This window comes from Dermochelys coriacea, chromosome 9 (assembly GCF_009764565.3).
Source record: "Dermochelys coriacea isolate rDerCor1 chromosome 9, rDerCor1.pri.v4, whole genome shotgun sequence".
Taxonomy (NCBI): Eukaryota; Metazoa; Chordata; order Testudines; family Dermochelyidae; genus Dermochelys; species Dermochelys coriacea.
The window spans coordinates 53,521,920-53,542,172 of record NC_050076.1 but is presented as its reverse complement, the minus strand read 5'-3'; positions in this window follow the sequence as shown (position 1 = coordinate 53,542,172).

Here is a 20,253-nt window from a genome sequence, read left to right as displayed (position 1 = left end):
CCACTGGCCCAAGTCTGTTGATTTGGGCTTGTGGGGTTCAAAAAAATGCTGTGTAGACATTGAGGCTTGGGATGGAGCCTGGGCTCTGGCACCCTGCCACCATGCAGGGGTCCCCCAGCTTGAGCTCCAACCCGAGCCCAAACGTCTACACACCAATTTTACAGTTCCGCAGCCTGAGTCAGCTGACACGGGCCAGTCATGGGTATTTAATTGCTGTTTAGACGTCACCCATGAGGCCCCAAGCTGGTCCCTCTCCCGCTGGTGGTAGCAAGTTCCCTTCCTGCTGCAACCTCTAATACACATGACTAACTCACTGAATATGGGCCACCCCTGGCTTGAGGCGTGGGCCTCTTTCCTTTGTCTGGAAAAAACTTGTTTATCAACTCCTCCTGACTCCCCTAGTTTAAACACCTTTTAGCCACAAACTTTAAAGCATATTAGCCAATCTCCATGATTTGACATACAGCATTCATATATGCATTATACAATGATATTATTGAGCTGTGTTGTTAGTTTGCAAAGGGTACCACACAAGGCATATTTTGTACACAAATCACTGCAGTGGTGCGTAGGGCATGAATAGAGGAGAACCTAGATGCACAATAGGGGAGAATGTTAATGAGCTCAGACAAAAATAAGGCACCTCAGAAAAACAAGAATTTTTTGTACCATTATGAGGCTTGGCTTTAGGAAGATAGGAACTGCCAAGCTGGATCAGATCCAGTCTCCAACAGTGGTCAGTAGCCACTGCTTCAGAAGAAGGTACCAGAAACTCTTCAGTCAGCAGCTCCGGGATCACCAGCCCACTGGGAGACCCAGTCATTAGAGATTGGTTTATGCCCCAAAGTTTCTCTCTTCCAAAATGGCTGAAATTCCCAATCCTTTTAGAATGTCTGCAAGCTCTTGACCTGCGATATCATGTGGTAATGAGTTCCACAGGCTAGTTGTATGTTGTGTGGTCAAGGATTTCCTTATATCAATACTAAATATTATCATTCAATTCCACTGACTCTCTTCTTGTGGGTGTATTTATGAGAGGGGGTGAAAAGCAGTGCTGGATCTACCTACCCTATATTCTTCCTTATTTTACGTTCCTCTCTCATGCTCTCGTATTCATCTCCATGATGGTTGCATTAATGTTTCAGATGGATGTGTGTGTCCCTGGTCACTCCCCTCTATCAATTCAGATCTCAGCATTAGCAGGTCCATGTGCCTTTGGTGCAGAAAACCACATGTTCTGGGAATGCAGCTGACTTCTTATAGTAGCTCTTCCTGGCTGGAGGGAACTTGTTTTAATATGCTAGTGATGCAGACAAAATACCGTAAACCAGTCCCCATCCCTGTTTTACTGCTGATTTAACTATCGGAGGATGAACTTGACTGTTTATTAAAACGTTAAACAGTAAAGTTTAACAATAGACAGTAAAGTTTTTTTTCTGATTGTTAAAGCAGCATTAAAGTGAGATGGAGAGAGATTGTTCTTAACTCCATCCTTCAGCCCACAAGCATCACTATCAGGCACTGATGCAACTTCAACAATTCCAGCAGAAGGAAGAGATGGGATGGAAGAGAAGTTTACTATGTAACTTTAGTGCCCTCGTAGCCAAGATGGAGTCTGCTCTGCAGGCAGCTCTGGCCATGAGAAGGTGCGTGCAGGAATGCAGCAGGAAAAGTCTCTTCCACCCCAGGGGCACCTGTTCCAAACCCTTCAGAGTGAACACACACACCCTGGCACAGTACAATGGATATAACAAAGGGAGATATTTATTTACAGAGGGATGAGAGGAGAAAAACAACAACAAGGGGAAGTATAGGGGGAGCGGTAGAACAGGGCTGCATCCAAACGAAGGCCCCACAGGCCCAGTGGTAGCACAGTCTGAAAGGGCAGGCGCTGAGCAATGCGTCTGCACACAGAGTTCAGGAGTCCTGAGCAAAGTTCCAATTCAATGGTGAGTCTTGGGCGTTCCTGGTCGTCTTCCGCGCCAGTGAACTTTCCCCAACAAACCCCTCTGGTGCCCACTTCTGCCGCTCTCTGCAAAGCCACACAGAGCGACCACCTCCCCACTTAACTAGCTAGCAGCCTCCCTCCTTATTCCCAGTGCAGAGTCACAAGCCCCAGTACTCACAGCCCCATGCAGCTCTGGGCAGCAGTGATACTGGGTCCTTCTCGGGCGATTCCTCCCTGGCACAGTGCTCCTCCTGGCTCCTGTCCTGGGGTGTCCCAGATCGGCTGCCAGGCTTCAGGCAGGTTCTCGGCTGCTTCACTTTGCAAGGGCCTGCAGCTGCAGCCCTTCTCTCTGGAACTCCAGAGCCACACCCTGGAGTTTCCCTCCTTTCTCTCACTGCTCCCCCTCCCCACTTAGGAAAAAGATTTAAAGGGGCCATGCTTTCTAAACTCCAAAGGGGTTACAACTAGCCCCTTGCATGGTGAGCAAGGGGCTAGTTGTAACTATATTTTAAAGGAGAAAATATTCACATCCAATACAGCTTCACTCAGCTGGTTCTGGTAGCTCTCCAAAAGCTGAGCTAGCTAGAGGGCACTAGAGATGCTGCAGCCCAGCCATCTCTTAACCCTTTTATTGTTGCTAATCAGCTGTTTAAATATTCACTTTACAAATATCTCCAAGGCATGATCTTCTGGCACTGTGTTTTGCCGCTGCTAGACATCCCTGCTGTGAACCATGTTATCCAGGAGGCTAGTGGCTCTGTGCTGGCATGGATCTCTAGTGACAGCACAATGATCTGCCACACAGGGAATCTTTATTTGGGTGCCTTTGCTCCTAAATTAGGCTGGTGTTTTCAGAGAAGCCTAAGGGAGTTCAATTTCAATTGAAATTTAGTTGAAGGTCAGATTTCCAAAGGTATTTAGGCACTTGAAGTAGATAGGTGCTTTTGCAAATCCAACTAGGTGCCTAAGTGAGTTAGACACCTAATCTGTTTGGGTCTTTTTGTAGATCCCATTAGGTGCCTACCTGCATCTTTAGGTACCTAAATACCTTTGAAAATCTGGACCTGATGGCCTAACTCCTTAGGTCCCTTTGAAAGTTCCAGGCTTAATAACAGCAACCACAAAATCCTGAAGCTGGAGGACTAAATGGCTTATGGGCTTAAAACCAGCAAAGAGGGTCCTGATGCAAAGCCCACTGAAGTCAAGAGAATGATTTCATAGCACTTTACACTTCTTAGTTACCAGCTCACTAGTGAGTGAAAGTTATTACCATCTGATGGGTGTTTGGTGGATCACAATGAAGCCCACTGGCTCGGAACAGAAGTGCACTGGGAGAACAGTCAGTCAGGTGAGGTAAATGGAAATAAACTGAAGTCAATAGGGAGGGGTATCCATTGACTTCAATAGGAGAAGGATTAGGCCAAATTTGAGCAATTCTGTGAGAAAGGTAGAGAAAGATATTCACTTGGAAGACACGCAGAGAGAAGGGGGCAGGAACTGGGCAATTCTCTCTAAGTGCCACAGCCTTCTTTGTGGAACAGTTGATGGTTTAAGGGAAGTACAAGATGTCATGTAGCTGATGGGTTATGACACCTGCACAGAGATTTCTAAAGCCAGATTTTCAGAAAAGCTCAGCATGCTGGACATTCACTGGATGCTGAGCTGTTTTGAAAAATCATTGGCTTTGCATTAATAGCAATGGATGTAATGGGGTGCACCTGTAGGGAAATGCCGCATTATCACCAGGCTAAGCAAGACAGACATCAACATATTTCCTTGTTTCTAGAGAACAAATACCAACAGCATTCCAAGGCCAAACTCTTACTTGGGTTATATACCCATAGTGGTGAGTAAGGAGGAGTATGAATCTAGGCTGTGTGCATCCACTACTCCCACCTTGCAGCAGGTGGTTGGGAAGCAGCAGCAGAAGCAGTAGCTGGGACAGGGCCCGTAGCAAGTTGTTATCCCCTCACAGCAATGGAGACGCCAGGAGGGAAATGTGTCTCAGAGAGACATCTCTCCAGCACAATGCCTCCAAGAGCTACTCGTGAGATGGTGCAATTTACACACCCCTCTTCACTCTAAAGGCACAACCTAGTCCTAGAAGATTAGCTAGACCCTACGTGTTCAATATTAGGAACCCATCCAGAGCCCTAGATTGAAATCCTGGCCCCACTGAAGTCAAGGGGAGTTTTTCAATTGACTTCAGATGGGGCCAGAATATCGTCCCTAGTCTCAAATCTGCTTGAAATCGCTCATGGAATAGTCTTTTCAGCTCAGTCTCTGGTAGGTTTCACATAACACAATGCTACAGCTCAGTGGCGTTGGCGGGCTGTATTCAAGTAAGGAATATCATGGGCTGGAATATCAGAGAGTGCCCAGGTCAGGACAGAGCCACAGGAGCAGAACCATGTGGGCTGCAGAGTCCAAAACAGGCCCAACGGGGATGCTGCAGGCTGGGATTGAGCTGTGTAGGACCATATCTTCCATATGCATTCGATGAAGTGAGCTGTAGCTCACGTAAGCTTATGCTCAAATAAATTTGTTAGTCTCTAAGGTGCCACAAGTACTCCTTTTCTTTTTTGCATATCTTCCTGGTAGCACCTGCCTCCTAGTCTTTTCCTTTCTTAGGCACTAAAATGGTATAAAAATCTCCTTCTGCAAGTTGAGCACACACACACACACAAAAAGAAAAGGAGTACTTGTGGCACCTTAGAGACTAACAAATTTATTAATTTAATTTACAAATTAATGCATCCGATGAAGTGAGCTGTAGCTCACGAAAGCTTATGCTCTAATAAATTTGTTAGTCTCTAAGGTGCCACAAGTACTCCTTTTCTTTTTGCGAATACAGACTAACACGGCTGCTACTCTGAAACACACACACACACACACACACACCAATAACTAACTCCAGTACCAATGCTAAATCATCAGAAACTAATATAACCTCTATTGGGTATTTTTTTCCTGAAACATACCCCCCCACCCTAATTCATTGATTCCGTTTGCAGCTCCTCACATTGTATTATTTATAAGAAGCAATATTCTAGCCTCCCTTGACAGTGTTTGAGGGGTAGCAGAAAGCAGGGCAGCAGAAAGGTGGTGGAATAATTTTGGTTATGTTTCCATAGCTACCTTGTTGTTCAATGTGGTATATTCCATTTTAAAGTCAACCAACACACACGCAAATCACCAAATGAAGTATGTTTGCACTAATCTCTGGCCTGCCTATTCTGTCTACTGTGGCTGTGGTTTGTGTATTTAAAGGGGCACTTGCTGCATAAATAAATGGCAAGGCAGCATTCTAGCTAGATATAGGAGGATGATAAACATATTGTTTCTTTTTTTCCTCTCCTCTGATGTGTGTGTTCCAATCCACCCCTTTTGTAGTATAGATATTTATAACAATGAATTCTGCACAGAGGAAGTTTGAGGTGGGATGGTGCCCTCTAGTGGCAGCGAATGTCCTTGCCGTTGTCAGTCTTGAAGTAGATAGAAGTACTAAAGGATGGTAAGAAAGAAGAGACCTGAAGAAGAGCTTTGTGTAGCTCAAAAGCTTGTCTGTTTCACTAACAGAAGCTGGTCCAATAAATGCTGTTACCTCACCCACTTCACCTTAGTAAAATAGAGAAAAAAAACTATCAGATTAGCAATGGCTGTGGGGAATAATATGTTTTTTAGGGATGTTTTTGGATTTGGATTCTCACCACTGAACTTCAACTTAAAGATAGATAGATGTCTATCTAGCATCCGTATAATGATGGAGACAGGTAGACAGACAGGCATTCATTTTTTTCTAATGAAAGCACTGAATCAAATATTAGTGGATGAGCTCAATTTTCTAGGCATGCCCCTGGTTTTATCTCAATTTGGCTATATCATTGAGGGCTGGGGTTTAAGAAGGAAATGGGAGGGAAGAACAGGCACAGCACTGGGAAAGGGACAAGTGGCCCTAGCTCCCAGAGCATGGTTCTGCCATCCTACGAAAGTGGCAGTTCGCAAGGGGCAGCCATGGCCCAAAGGCTGCATCTGGCTGGCATGTGTATTTAGGACTCGCTTGTGGCATTCAGGCCCAGGCCTGCTGTGAAAGCAGGGGAGAGCTGCACCAGTCATGGGGTTGGGGAGGAGTTATGCCTTTGGGAACACAATCCTTCCCCAATCTCCCCAGTGAGCAGGGGGACTGTGCACACTGCATCGCCCCACAGGGTCATGCAAACTACTGCCCCTGCTGAGAGACAGCCCCACCTCCTCCCTGCCATGCTGGGCAATTTTGGACAGTGGGGGCATACTGAGGGAGTGGATCCTGTGCTTTCTTTCTTCTGTGCACCCGCTCATCCCAACGCGCACACTCACACAAGGACCAGAGAGAAATCTGGCTTATAATAAGTAAAATGGGAGGGAGGAAGGAACCGTGATGTTATTCAAAACATACTCACACTGCATCCGGCTGTGCACTGATGATTCCTAGGGCAGAACCCAGCTGGACCAGAGGAAAATGCCTATCTCCTCTAAGCCCTAAGAGAGCCCCGGAGCAACCAATGTCAATTCTAGCAGTAGCTAAACTGTCTTTGTGGATTCTTCCCATTCCTAGTAAGCAGCCAGACCAGGGCAGAGACTGCAGAGAGCAATTGATTTAACCCCATCTCTCTCTCACACAGGACCATTTTCATAGCCATCAGATACACAGCACATCAAAGGCTTCCCCGCCCAAAAGCTGCCTACAGAAGCCCATCTTCTAGACATATGGAACAGGAAGGGACATTTTGGAACATCTCATCTGGACAACACCCAATTCCTAGACCAATGTTTCTCAAAATGTGACTACCAACAGATTTTTGTGTGGCCACAACAGCCTCCACAGCAGGGGTGGAGATGGGAAGGGCGGGGGGCAAAGCAGCAGCCCCTTCATGCAGTGCCCAGCTGTTGCTCCTGAATAGCTGTTACGCAGGGCAGCGAGATGCTCTGCCTTGGTGTTTGCAATGGTGCTGCCAGCAGGGATTGGCGTCCTGCACCACATAGGCTTCTTAAAGGCTCCGGGCAGTGCCTCTGGAGAACGCGGGGCTGGTGCGTGTGGCACCGGAGACAGCTCTTGTCAGTGGAGATGGCTGCAGTGTTCGATCATTGGGGCACTCCCTGGGCAGCTTCCCCACTCCTGCCTGGCTTGGGCTGGAGAAGCCTGGATCTCTGCAAGTGGCTGAGGAATTCCCGACCCACCTTCCTTGGGATGGGCTCTTGCTGAAGGGTTGCAGGAGGTAGGGACAGAGACAGGTCAGTGCTTCCCTTGCCTGGGGCCACACTCGCTGCTTACAGTGGCTGTAGCTACCGCAGCAACTCAATGGCTCTGGGCTGCTGGAGGGTTGTCAGCTCCCTGGCAGAGTGAGGGGCTCCTGCTTCGTGACACTCTTCGAGCACAAGAATAGGAGCAAAGGCTGGGTGTGCTAAATGCGGAGCTCTTCATCCTATGCCCTTCTTACTATATCAATAAATGACAATGACCTGGACGTGTCTATGTGCATATGGATTGGTTTTTCCTAAAGTTAATTACGTATTTTAGGAAAAATTCTCAGAGTGGCCACCAGCAAGAGTTGGTGGCCGTGCTCTGAGGCTGCCAAAATTTTTGTTGTGAGAACCCCTAAATTGTCAATCTACATTAGCTGACATCTCTCCAACCCAGAAAACAATCTATCCTGATGCAGAGCACTAGGAAACAATGACAAGTGACAATGGATACATAGTCTGAAGGAAAATACGACAAGCAGATAATACCTCTGGTATGATTTATCTGTCTTAAAAACAATCTGCAGGTGGATAAAATACTTGTGACAAGGAAGGGCTGATGCTGTGGATAGGCGTGATGGGAGCTTTGCACACACAGTTTTGTCAATGCACGATCATCCTAACCTGCCAAACCCAACCCACCACTAATCCAGGCCTAGATCCCTATAATGGTTATATGGCAACTATTGCAAATTATACTCGTGATCCTACCTGTATTACTGATATCTTAGGGTCCCTGTATCTGTTTGTCTGGAGCTGAGGGGTGCTGCCACAATACAAATATGAATATAATGCTAAGATCCAATGCTGTCAATGCAATTATCTCCTATTTCATGTCATGTTAGTCATTCCAATTCTATATCTCTCAAGCCTCCTACATTTGGAGAGCCAGAGCTGCAATTTGGGCTGGGAACTCCAGTTCTGACCTGCCTGAGGCTGCCAGGGACCCATCTGCGAATCTTCAGGCTCCCCAGGAGTGGCCCCTTTAAGAAAAGATGCTGGATAGCAGTTGGCCCAGTTTCAGCAACCATGCGTGCCAATATACAGCAGGGCTGGTCAGCAGACCATGGTGGAAGGGCCACCTGTTCCAGAAAGCAGAGATGTCAGGGCTTGGCTCTCTCTGGAGGAGGGCTGTTGAAAAAAATGGTCCCAGATTATGTAGTCATTTTGCAGTGTGTGCCAATGGCACTAAGCTGGGATTTTCAAAGAAGCCTTAATCAATGGGACTGCAGTGCCTAATTCCCTTTGTGCAAAGCCCAGCCTCGAACGATAGACCCCCCCCCCAATTCGCTTAATGCATTACCCAGCCCTGATATGAACATAGCTCCTTAGATGGTCCTCTGCAACAGTTCATTGTGTCACATGCCAAGCTCCTCATAGTCCCTTCCATGTCTCATTTTCACCTCTCTTGTTCTCCCCTGCTGTGGTGGAGAAAGGAGAGGGACACCATCTGTTTGGTTTTTCCCACCAGATAAGAAAATAGCCTTGATGGTAAACAAATAATGCCAGTAATGCAGCGCTGAGTGGGCTTTCCCGAGGGTGGAGAATAAAAGTAAAATGCCATTTGGGTAATGGTGTCTCAAGTCTGTATAGTGAGCCCATAAAACCAGCGTAGCTTTAGCGTATTTGCGGGTTGAACAAGGGCTCGATTCAAATGTCCCCATTGCATGCCCACCTTCATGCAGGACAGTAACATTTGACATTGCTGGTGTGGTACAATCCCCTTTGCTGAGCACCTGCAGAACAGAGGAGTCTGGTAGACCAATCCAGAGCATTTCTGAATGGATTGAGCTCCAACTAAGCACAGGTTTTTCTATCAAGCCTTTGGATGCCCTGGCTCAGTTCTCATACGTTAGTGCCTCATGACTGGATGGCTGTGGTGTCCAGCCTGCGGTGCTCAGATACTATGGAGCTGGGGTTGTGAGAATACCTAGGCAGATCCGGCCCAGATTCTCAGTTGATGGAATCATCATAACCCCATTGACCTCAGTGGAGCTATGCCAATTTATACCAGCTGACCGTGTGGCCTCTGGACTGTTGGCAATCCTCAAGGCATGGGTCATTCTACTTCTTCTTGTTCATCTTCACTGCGTGTGGAGCATCTCCCTGCTAGAATGTCCCAAACTGGGGCTGGTTCTTTCTGCTTCACTGCTCTAGGGAACTGTGCATGTGTCTGTATCTGCTGATGTCTGGGCCATCATCACTGAGGGACAATATGCCCGATGGTGTGCCAAGCTGCCTTGTTTCTTGTGCCTGTATACGTGTCTCTGCATTAGAGCATGGAGCATGCATGGCCTAGTTTAGAAGCCTCACCCACTGGACTGTCCACAGCATGGCACCCCTACTGCCCTGATTCTTCCATCTATGGGTTACCATTATTTGCTGTCACACCTCCTTATTCCCCATTTATGGCAAGATGGCAGTGTAAGGGGGTTCACTCACCACAGGAATGCCTCCTTGTGGCCAGGCATGGTGTAGCAGCTATCTCCCCATATGGCACCCCCTGACAATGGTCGCTCCATCACTGTGGTGGTTTATCTTTCCACAACTTGGGCTTCCAGCCAGATCAGGCTTTAGTCTACCTCTTCCAGAGTAACAGTCCAAGCAAGTTGTAGTCAAGTGATCTTACAGCAGGTCTGTCTGGGCTCTATGGTTCTTACACCCTTACCTCTGCAGGTTTCACCCCACCTTCCTTGGAACCTCCCACTGCTCTGTGTTCCAGCCCAAGGACCCTGGAGATGGCAACCAAGGTCTATGCCCTGCTGCCTCCCTGGACCACTTCCTACCTCATCTCTCCCCAAAAAGAGTGACTACAGAGGCCCTCCCTGCAACTCCTTTCTGCTATAAACTTCATGGTTTTATAATCACTACCCACCCCTCCTTAGCTGAGCTTCATTGTCAATTAAGCCTGGCTTTCACTATCTCTCACAGGTGCTGCCAGGTTTGTTAATTGGCCTCTCAGGAATCCTTTCAGGGCCTGTGTGGGGTACAAACCTCATCACTGGCGGGTCTAGCTATGATAACACAGCCCCACCAGAAAAACACTGCATCAATCACATGCTGTCAGAATTTCTCACCAAAACTTTGGTTTGCTTGTTTGGGTTTTTGTTATTGTCCTTTTGTTTTTGATGGAAAATGGCTTTCTTGTGAAATGGAAGTTTTTGTGCGGGGAAAAAATAAATTTCTAAGATTTGGGGGGTTTTTTGATGAAAACCTGGAAAAAAAAAAAGAAAAATGTAGCTGAAAAAAAATATTAAATTTTCATTTAAATGTTTCATAGGGAAATGAATAATCCCCCCCTGCCCAGTTCTGCTCAGTAGGAAGTGGGGGAGCGGCTCTCCTTCATCACTGTGTAGCATTCTATCAAGCTCCCAATGGCTGCTGAGACTGTCATGGCATCAGTATCTGCCCACATCTGCCCCTTCCTTTGTAGCCTTTGGACACAGGCTCTTTGATTCGCTGTGTCTCCTGAGTAGGATCTGACTGCTCATTGCTGCCTGTGGGGGTGGAGGAATCTGGCTGGGAGCTGCCTTGGGCTCACTTTGCCTGGATGTGGTGGTATTCATCTGCCAATATAGTTGCTGTTGTGGGCATGCGTCTCCCACCCATCCATGCTGCCGATTGGGCTGGTCCTTGGCGTCCTGTGGAAGAGGCCTCTCATGTTCTCTTGTGAACTAGAAGTGGCTGTCACCATGGAGCTTACCTGTTTCAAACAGTGCCTGAAGGGTGGCTGTCCCAGCATGGAGCTTGCCTGGTGACTGGCTCCCAATTCCAGGGCATGGCTGGCTTGGAATTGCTTTTGTAACCTTGCCTCGTGCCTAGACTGGCAGCAGAGGACTCTGCTGCCTCTGCCTGTCTCCAGTGCCCCAGATGTCTTCAGGGCATCTTCCCACTTGCCATGGGCAAGCTGCTTACTGTGCAGCCTTTCCACACGTTTCGCCCCCTCCCCGCGCTAGTGGAGGACAGGGCCAGCATCAGGGCTGGATAGCTCCACACCTTACTCATGTTGGTGGGGACTCACACAACCCACCCCCTTGACTTTAATGGCACTACTCACATGATAGAATGCTCACCTCCGCGAGTGAAGGTGGCACTGGTGCTGGGTGGGAAAGGAGCAGCGAGGGGAGGGCAAGAATCCGCTAGAAAGACAGCCCCTCTCTGTGTTTGACCAGCGCTAGAGGCAGTCAAACTGGCATGTTTGGCACATCCCTGCCTGGGGCTACAGGCGCTGCATCCCTGCCTTGGCTCCCTCCTCGTAGTTCTCCCTCCTTTGTCCAGTTTTGGGCTCTCTCCCCCATTAATCCCTCCTGCAGCAATTTCCTCTCTCTCTCTCTCGACTCAGCCTCTTACCTCAAAGAACTGGCTGGCACGACAACACAACAGTCCAGTTAAGCTTGAGTGACCAAAAATGGGAGGCAGACTTAGCTTTTGATTCTGCGAGGGGCTGAGCGTCTCCTTGAAGGTGTTGGATGCCCTCAGTGCCCATTGATCCAAAGGAGCTCAGCACCCCAGGCAGGCGTCTCATGGCATCGGGCAGAATCAGGCCTCGAATTACTGCATGTTGTGGGAGAAGGCAGGACAGTGCAGCAGGTTTTATGGAGAGTAAAGCAGTAATGGTGGGGCCAGCTGAAATATTCATCAGGCTCTCCTTTCTGGATTAAGGAAGGTTTTTTGTAATCGGTTCAATGTTTTACAGCTAAAATTCAAATGGTTAAGCTTTTAAGCTTCTAAGGAAATGCTAGTGTGGTAGGGATGTATCACTCACCCCTAGGCCAATGCGCAGCCGGGGAGGGCTCTCCTGAGCCAATTCTGCTCAGTCTTAACTGGGGGGAAATCTTTGTGTCATCATTAAAAAATAATAACCCTAAACACAGCCAGTGAGCCTGTCTGCAGGCTCTTCCCAGATTTGCTGGGGGAGCCGATACACTGAGCCTTGTCTGCAGCTTCTGAATCGGCTCTGTTTCTCTGGAGCAACATCGCTGTACATCGGCTGAGAATCTGGCCCAATTAGCTTGTACGGTTGCAGCCCTCAGACATGTTGAGAATATAGTTTGTTTCCTCATGTGATGGCCAGTGGCATCTGGAGAAGGAGAGAGGCATCAAAATTGTTTTAAGGAGAGGGGGCATTGGTGACTAGTGGCATCTTTATTGGGCCATTATTTCAGAAGCCAACAGTGACTTGTGGCAAATAGCAGCCAGGCTTCAAGATCTGTCTCTGCATGGGGGATGGATGACATAACCCGTTGAGATCCCCCCCAGCCCTACATTTCTATGATTCTGTGCTCTCCTAGAGAAGTGGGGGGGAAGAGAGCATTGAACTGCATTTCCCCCTGCCTATGTTCCGAGTGCAATCTCCAAAATCAAATCCACCCAAGGCAACGTGATTTAAAACCCTGTTCCAGAAGGACAGAGTGGCCTGAAAATAATTGCAGGTAACTGCTCTGCACTCTATAAATCCTAGTTACTATTCAGAGTCTGCAGTCAGCTACTGTCTGCTACTCCGCTTGGATGCCTCGGAATCCCAATGAATCCTTGCAGTAAGCCTCTGTCTTGGTCTCTCTCACTCTTGACTGCTTCTTGTCACTCTGTCAGCCTTAGCAGTTCTCTTCCTCTCTGGGTTATTCCCATATCACACACAGCAACTTTCCAACTCAGTAAATTACCTCACATCCTACCTCCCCATCCCTCCTCCCCTCCCCTGCCCTGAAAGAGTTAAGTAATTGAGCATGGAGCAACAGAAAGCACAAGAGCATTTCCTGGCAATGGTGGCTTTTCTTGGCCACCAGTGTATCTCCTGAGGAAGGGCAAGTGGCTAGGCGTTTAGTGTTATTAGGGGCCAGACGTGATTGCATGTGAAAGCAGAATGCGAAGATGAGTGTATTTAAAAGGGCCCTATTCTCCACTGCACTGCAGCTCTGAACTGACAAAGCTCTACTTATTTAGGCAAAATCCTGGAGTTAACTAGTGGAAGATCGACGTTTATTTGTACTATCTGATGGGGCCGATCCTCAGCTTATGTAAAATGTAGCCACTGGAGCTACACTGATCGACACCAGCTCAGGCTCTGGCCTATATTTGCCCAAAGTACTTTCCTGTAGGGATTTTTTTCCATCTTTCTGGGCCTGACTGCTTTCCCTCTGCTCGATGTGCTGAATAAAACCCAGGCACACAGCTCTCCACGCCTTTTGTCTTCCAATCAGAGAAAGGGGAAGTGAGCTGGTCAGGCAGCTGTCAATCACTCACTGCTAGAACTCTGCGAATTCAGGAAAAACAGTGGTATGTGAATGGCCTTGGCCCACATCCCATTGATTTCAGTGGGAATTAGGTGCCTAAATACCTTCGAGGCTCTGGGCCTTTGTATACAAAGCCTGGCAGTTTGCTTTGCTTGGCTCCACAATCCCCTTTGGTCCCAGACGTTTGGTTGAACATGGTTTTATATACAATTGTATCCATGCAGCAGCACAGCGACTATGAGCCCGGCTAAATCTTAGGGCAAGCATAACTGTTAAACTCAACATTCAGAAAATGCATCACTGCTTTGATCTGCCAGAAGGGGAATGCTCTGTATCGACATCAACAACCAAAAGTAGTATCTCAACCGATAGACCCTCAGTTGGTGAAAAGGGGCATGGCTCTACTGAAGTCAATAGGACAAGACAAATGTACATCACCTGAGGATTTGGCGCTAAATACATCTCCATCTTCTGTCTCTTTAGTTTATCTGATGGGTCTGGTTTGACTTGAAAACTACTCCCCCCCCATCCACTTGCCTAGACTACTAAGAATCTTATCCATCTAAATTATATCCCTTATTAATCTAACCTCTCTGCATATGAATATAAATGCAATCTCCTACCGATTAAATTATTATTAATCATTATTATTATTTCTTCTAGAATCTCATAACCATAGCTCCATACATTCTGCAGCAAGATAGACCAACATATTCTGGTCACCTCCCTTCCTCTCTGCTGCATTTTGAGGTGAACTGAATTTTGCCAGTAGAAAGAAATGAACTCGTTAAAACAAATGGTTTTTTTGTTGGAGTAAATATTAAAATTAATAACATATCCAATGCAGTATTTATTGCATCATTTATGTTAATATTTAATTCAATAAAAGCCCATGTTTTAGAATGTTTTCCCATTTGTTTTATGCTACCACTGAAATTGCAGTTTCTGCTTAACACAGACCAATACATAGCTAACAGCTTTATGGTGGATGGAGGGAGAGCCAGAGGGTTAAGTTTAGGGTACTTGGAAGGGGCTTTTTAGCATCTGGGCAGTAAGGGGATAGTGGTCAGGTTAGGCTGCGGGGCAGAATCTGGCCTCTAGTTGCTGGAAGAAGGTTTGGAAGCTAGAAAGGCAGCGGTTACTTGGGTCACGGAGAGTGAAATTCACCCCTGTGCAGGAAGCCAGCACAAAGTAACTTAAGTCTCCCTTAAGACTCAACATAGGGCTTAAGTGACATCTGGGCTGTGCGTCACCCATCTCTGCCCCGGGGTGAATTTCATCCTGCAAGAAGGTTTTGCAGCTGGGAAGGGTTGGGGGCTTCTGCGATGTGGCAGGCAGGAATTGGGGCTTTGTACTCCAAGGAAGAGGAACATCAGCATTGAATTTCAATGAGACTTAACTGCAGTTCCAGATTTTCAAAGATATTTAGGCACATAAAGATATAGGTAGGTGTCTCATGGGATTTACAAAAGCACTTTAAGCAGGTCAGGTACCTAACTTCCATTGCAGTAAATGGGAGTTAGGTGCCTAACCCGCTGAGTTTTTTTTTTTTTTAATCTCACCAGGTGCCTATCTTCAGACACCTTCTTGTAGTGTGGGGCCCAAAACTAGACACAGTACTCCAGATGAGGCCTTACCAATGTCGAATAGAGGGGAACGATCACGTCGAAGGATGTGGAAAAATTGGAAAACATCCAGTGGAGGGCAACAAAAATGATTAGGGGACTGGAACACATGACTTATGAGGAGAGGCTGAAGGAACTGGGATTGTTTAGTCTGTGGAAGAGAAGAATGAGGGGGGATTTGATAGTTGCTTTCAACTACCTGAAAGGGGATTCCAAAGAGGATGGATCTAGACTGTTCTCAGTGGTAGCAGATGACAGAATGAGGAGTAATGGTCTCAAGCTGCAGTGGGGAGGTTTAGTTGGATATTAGGAAAAACTTTTTCACTGGGAGGGTGGTGAAACACTGGAATGCATTACCTGTGGAGGTGGTGGAATCTCCTTCCTTAGACGTTTTGAAGGTCAGGCTTGACAAAGCCCTGGCTGGGATGATTTAGTTGGGGATTGGTCCTGCTTTGAGCAGGGGGTTGGACTAGATGACCTCCTGAGGTCCCTTCCAACCCTGATATTCTATGATTCCTGTAGTATGGGGCCCAAAACTGGACACAGCACTCCAGATGAGACCTCACCAATGTTGAATAGAGGGGAACGATCATGTCCCTCGATCTGCTGGCAATGCCCCTACTTATACAGTCCAAAATGCTGTTAGCCTTCTTGGCAACAAGGGCACACTGTTGACTCATATCCAGCTTCTCATCCACTGTAACCTCTAGGTCCTTTTCTGCAGATCTGCTGCCTAGCCATTTGGTCCCTAGTCTGTAGCAATGCATGGGATTCTTCTGTCCTAAGTGCAGAGTCCTGCACTTGTCTTTGTTGAACCTCATCAGATTTCTTTTGACCCAGTCCTCCAATTTGTCTAGGTCCCTCTGTATCCTATCTCTACCCTCCAGCGTATCCACCACTCCTCCCAGTTTAGTATCATCTGCAAACTTGCTGAGGGTGCAGTCCATGCCATCCTCCAGATCATTAATGAAGATATTGAACAAAACCAGCCCCAGGACTGATGCTTGAGGCACTCCTCTTAATACCAGCTGCCAGCTAGACATCAAACCGTTGATCACTACCTGTTGAGCCCGACAATCTACCAGCTTTCTATCCACCTGTCCAGAGAGGGGAAGATTGCATAGACTTGTCAGAGACCAATTTTAACATAACTCTGGCTATAATAATAATTTCTAGCTCTTTTCTTCAGGCAATCTCAACACCCTTTACAAAGGAGGTCAGTATCATTATCCCCAATTTACAGATGGGGAGTCTGAGGCACGAAGCAGGGATGTGATTTGCCCAAGGCCACCAACAGGCAAGTGGTGGAGCCAAGTCTTCTGAGTATCAGTCCACTATGACATCCACTAGGCCACACTTCCCATAGCATAGATCATTTTCTTCCTCACCCTCAAATAAAGGTTTAACCGCTGCATTGGGCTTGAGTTCCACCAATCCTATAGGAGGAAGAGTCGTCACTCCCATTCCCCACTCAAGACCATCTCATTGCCCTCAAAAGTTTTTATTTAACCTGAGCAAACCAAAAGAAAAGATACAGCACCAGTGTAAGGGCCTGAAACAGCTCTCTTTTTCTCCACTGACTCAGCTGTCCTGGGTTTTTTCACCTTAGGGGTTTAGACAGCACAGCAAGTCCAGTAATGAACTGTTACTCTGGAAAATAAGAGTTTGATTAGGTTAGGATTCTGCTAGGGTATTTGCGTTCCCTTATAATGAACCATGAAACTGTGCAAAAGAACATGGCATATACTGGCACTCTTTTTATCCCTCTGCTATCACTTAATACACATCACAATCAGATTCCCTCCTAAATAAAATACTACAGCTGGCGGGTGGGTGGGTGCAGTTCTGTGATAAGGCTACTCAGTCTATTTGGAATAAGAAAAGGAGGACTTGTGGCACCTTGGAGACTAACAAATTTATTAGAGCATAAGCTTTCGTGAGCTACAGCTCACTTCATCGGATGCATTTGGTGGAAAATACAGAGGAGAGATTTATATACACACACACAGAGAACATGAAACAATGGGTTTATCATACACACTGTAAGGAGAGTGATCACTTAAGATAAGCCATCACCAACAGCGGGAGGGGGGAGGGGGGGAAGGAGGAAAACCTTTCATGGTGACAAGCAGGTAGGCTAATTCCAGCAGTTAACAAGAATATCAGAGGAACAGTGGGGGGTGGGGTAGGAGGGAGAAATACCATGGGGAAATAGTTTTACTTTGTGTAATGACTCATCCATTCCCAGTCTCTATTCAAGCCTAAGTTAATTGTATCCAGTTTGCAAATTAATTCCAATTCAGCAGTCTCTCCTTGGAGTCTGTTTTTGAAGCTTTTTTGTTGAAGGATAGCCACTCTTAGGTCTGTGATCGAGTGACCAGAGAGATTGAAGTGTTCTCCAACTGGTTTTTGAATGTTATAATTCTTGACGTCTGATTTGTGTCCATTCATTCTTTTACGTAGAGACTGTCCAGTTTGGCCAATGTACATGGCAGAGGGGCATTGCTGGCACATGATGGCATATATCACATTGGTAGATGCGCAGGTGAACGAGCCTTTGATAGTGTGGCTGATGTGATTAGGCCCTATGATGGTATCTCCTGAATAGATATGTGGACAGAGTTGGCAACGGGCTTTGTTGCAAGGATAGGTTCCTGGGTTAGTGGTTCTGTTGTGTGGTTGCTGGTGAGTATTTGCTTCAGATTGGGGGGCTGTCTGTAAGCAAGGACTGGTCTGTCTCCCAAGATCTGAGAGAGCGATGGCTCCTCCTTCAGGATAGGTTGTAGATCCTTGATGATGCGTTGGAGAGGTTTTAGTTGGGGGCTGAAGGTGATGGCTAGTGGCGTTCTGTTGTTTTCTTTGTTGGGCCTGTCCTGTAGTAGGTGACTTCTGGGTATTCTTCTGGCTCTGTCAATCTGTTTCTTCACTTCAGCAGGTGGGTATTGTAGTTGTAGGAATGCATGATAGAGATCTTGTAGGTGTTTGTCTCTGTCTGAGGGGTTGGAGCAAATGCGGTTATATCGTAGCGCTTGGCTGTAGACAATGGATCGAGTGGTATGATCTGGATGAAAGCTAGAGGCATGTAGGTAGGAATAGCGGTCAGTAGGTTTCCGATATAGGGTGGTGTTTATGTGACCATCGCTTATTAGCACCGTAGTGTCCAGGAAGTGGATCTCTTGTGTGGACTGGTCCAGGCTGAGGTTGATGGTGGGATGGAAATTGTTGAAATCATGGTGGAATTCCTCAAGAGCTTCTTTTCCATGGGTCCAGATGATGAAGATGTCATCAATGTAGCGCAAGTAGAGTAGGGGCATTAGGGGACGAGAGCTGAGGAAGCGTTGTTCTAAGTCAGCCATAAAAATGTTGGCATACTGTGGGGCCATGCGGGTACCCATCGCAGTGCCGCTGATTTGAAGGTATACATTGTCACCAAATGTGAAATAGTTATGGGTCAGGACAAAGTCAAAAAGTTCTGCCACCAGGTTAGCCGTGACAGTATCGGGGATACTGTTCCTGACGGCTTGTAGTCCACCTCAGCCTGGACCAGTCCACACAAGAGATCCACTTCCTGGACACTACGGTGCTAATAAGCGATGGTCACATAAACACCACCCTATCTCGGAAACCTACTGACCGCTATTCCTACCTACATGCCTCTAGCTTTCATCCAGATCATACCACTCGATCCATTGTCTACAGCCAAGCGGTACGATATAACCGCATTTGCTCCAACCCCTCAGACAGAGACAAACACCTACAAGATCTCTATCATGCATTCCTACAACTACAATACCCACCTGCTGAAGTGAAGAAACAGATTGACAGAGCCAGAAGAGTACCCAGAAGTCACCTACTACAGGACAGGCCCAACAAAGAAAACAACAGAACGCCACTAGCCATCACCTTCAGCCCCCAACTAAAACCTCTCCAACGCATCATCAAGGATCTACAACCTATCCTGAAGGAGGAGCCATCACTCTCACAGATCTTGGGAGACAGACCAGTCCTTGCTTACAGACAGCCCCCCAATCTGAAGCAAATACTCACCAGCAACCACACACCACACAACAGAACCACTAACCCAGGAACCTATCCTTGCAACAAAGCCCGTTGCCAACTCTGTCCACATATCTATTCAGGGGATACCATCATAGGGCCTAATCACATCAGCCACACTATCAAAGGCTCGTTCACCTGCGCATCGACCAATGTGATATATGCCATCATGTGCCAGCAATGCCCCTCTGCCATGTACATTGGCCAAACTGGACAGTCTCTATGTAAAAGAATGAATGGACACAAATCAGACGTCAAGAATTATAACATTCAAAAACCAGTTGGAGAACACTTCAATCTCTCTGGTCACTCGATCACAGACCTAAGAGTGGCTATACTTCAACAAAAAAGCTTCAAAAACAGACTCCAATGAGAGACTGCTGAATTGGAATTAATTTGCAAACTGGATACAATTAACTTAGGCTTGAATAGAGACTGGGAATGGATGAGTCATTACACAAAGTAAAACTATTTCCCCATGGTATTTCTCCCTCCTACCCCACCCCCCACTGTTCCTCTGATATTCTTGTTAACTGCTGGAATTAGCCTACCTGCTTGTCACCATGAAAGGTTTTCCTCCTCCCCCCCCCCCCCGCTGTTGGTGATGGCTTATCTTAAGTGATCACTCCCCTTACAGTGTGTATGATAAACCCATTGTTTCATGTTCTCTGTGTGTGTGTGTGTGTATAAATCTCTCCTCTGTTTTTTCCACCAAATGCATCCGATGAAGTGAGCTGTAGCTCACGAAAGCTTATGCTCTAATAAATTTGTTAGTCTCCAAGGTGCCACAAGTACTCCTTTTCTTTTTGCGAATACAGACTAACACGGCTGCTACTCTGAAACCTCTATTTGGAATGGCTTTTTGGCAGTTGAAATCCCAGAATGGGTTGCACTATTTGCTGAGAAGAATTGTGTCTGTTGAATTTAGCCCTTTCTTCTCTTGGTGAATGAGCTGTGAGCAGACTCTGGTTTTTATGACCATACTCATTATTTGTAATTGTTCGATAAAGAGTTTATACAACCACATTTTAGCCTGTGCATTGTTTACTTGAACTATGTGCTATCCATTATGCATGGTGTGTGATTGATCGCTTAAGACATGGGATATGGC